The 1,817-nt window shown below is 35.9% G+C and overlaps 1 non-coding gene across 1 annotated transcript; it reads right to left on the bottom strand.

The window, feature by feature from the left end:
• Positions 1-393: 393 nt before the first annotated feature.
• Positions 394-467, bottom strand: Trnaa-agc (transfer RNA alanine (anticodon AGC)). The gene has a single exon. It is a non-coding gene; the product is annotated as a tRNA-Ala (tRNA).
• Between the last annotated feature and the right edge of the window lie 1,350 nt (positions 468-1,817).

Genomic DNA, 1,817 nt, shown 5'->3' with positions numbered 1-1,817 from the left:
CCCTTTAGTCATTATTCCCCTATTCCAACTCCCTGCAACCCTAGCCCTAAGTAACCATTTATCAACTTTATTTTTTGTGGTTTTTTACATTTTACAGCTTTATTGAGTTATAATTCACAAATAGTAATTATGTACATTTGTTATATATCTTCATTTTTCAGCTTTATGGAGATATAATTGACAAGTTAAAATTATTACATTTAAGGTATACAGCATATCTTCTTATACAAATAAATTGGAAAATGAGTACCACTATATCCAGCTAATGAACAATCCCATTACCTTACCTAGCTACCATTTTATTCTAGTAACATTTTGAAATACATAGAAAATTTTAAATCCCCTTTTCCACATTTAACATCCTTTCTTTATTTTGATTTGTGTGTGTGTGTGTGTGTGGTGCTGGGGATTGAACCCAGGGCCTGGTGCATGCTAGGCAATCACTCTACCAACTGAGCCACATCACCAGCTCCACAAGGGCTCTTGATAGTCTCCAGGCTACACCAAAAATTTCCAGAACTTATTCATCCTACATAGCTGAAATTATGTAACTTTTGGGCAACATCTCCTCATTCCCCTCACATTGTAAGTCCTTGGCAACCACCCGTCTAATCTCTGCTTCTATGAGTTCAATGTTTTTACACTCCATGCATAAATGATATCATGTGGTGTTTATCTTTCTGCATATGGCTTATTTCACTTAGCATAATGTCCTCCAGGTTCATCCATGTTGTCACCGACAGGATTTCCTTCTTTTTAAAGCCTGAACAGTATTACATTGTGTAAACATACTACATTTGCTTTATTCATTTATCCACTTGTCAACAGACAGGTTGATATGGATCTTGACAAGTGTGAACAGTGCTGCAATGGACACGGCATACACATGAGTCTTCAACATACGAACTTAATTTCTTTTGGACATATACCCAGTGGTGGGATTGTTTTTGAGGAATCTCCATACTGTTTTCAATAATGGCCATATCAGTTTTCATTTCTACCCACCATACACAAGGGTTCCCTTTTCTTCACACCCTCACCAACATTTTCTATATCTTTTCTTTTTGATAACAGTCATACTAATAGGTATGAGGTAATACTTCAATGTTGTTTATTTTTTATTTTTATTTTGGTACCAGGAATTGAACTCAAGGGCACATGACCACTGAGCCACATCTCTGACCTTTTTTTTCTGTGTTTTATTTAGAGACAGGGTCTCGCTGAGTTACTTAGTGCCTCACTTTTGCTGAGGCTGGCTTTGAATTCTCGATCCTCCTGCCTCATTCCAGCCTATTGAGCTGCTGGAATTACAGGTGTGTGCCACCATGCCCGGCTCTCAGTGTGGTTTTGGTTTGCACTTCCCTGATGTTTAGTGATATTGAGAATCTTTTCATTTACCTGTTGGCAATTTTTATATCTTCTTTAAAAAATATCTATTTAGGTCCTTTACTCATTTTTAAATCGAGTTATCTGGGTGTTGCTATTAGTTTTGACAGTTCCTTACACATTTTGGATTTTAACCTCTAATCAGATATATGACTTACAAATATTTTCTCTTATTCCATAGGCTGTCTTTTTATTTTATTGTTTTTCTTTGCTGTTTTGAAGCTTTTTAGTTTAATGTAGTCACACTTGTTTATTTTTGCTTTTGTTGCCTAAACTTTTGGGGTCATACCCCCAAAATCATTGCCCACAACAATGTCAAGAAGCATTTTCCCTATGCTTTCTTCTAGTAGTTTTGCAGTTTCAGATTTTATATTTAGGTCGTTAGTGTATTTTCAGTTGATTTTTATATATGATGAGAGTTAAGGGTCCCC

The sequence above is a fragment of the Marmota monax genome, unplaced genomic scaffold, assembly GCF_021218885.2.
Source record: "Marmota monax isolate L192 unplaced genomic scaffold, Marmota_monax_Labrador192_F-V1.1 WCK01_AAM20220418_F8-fsc00123, whole genome shotgun sequence".
Classification (NCBI taxonomy): domain Eukaryota; kingdom Metazoa; phylum Chordata; class Mammalia; order Rodentia; family Sciuridae; genus Marmota; species Marmota monax.
This window is presented reverse-complemented; position numbering and strand designations above follow the sequence as displayed.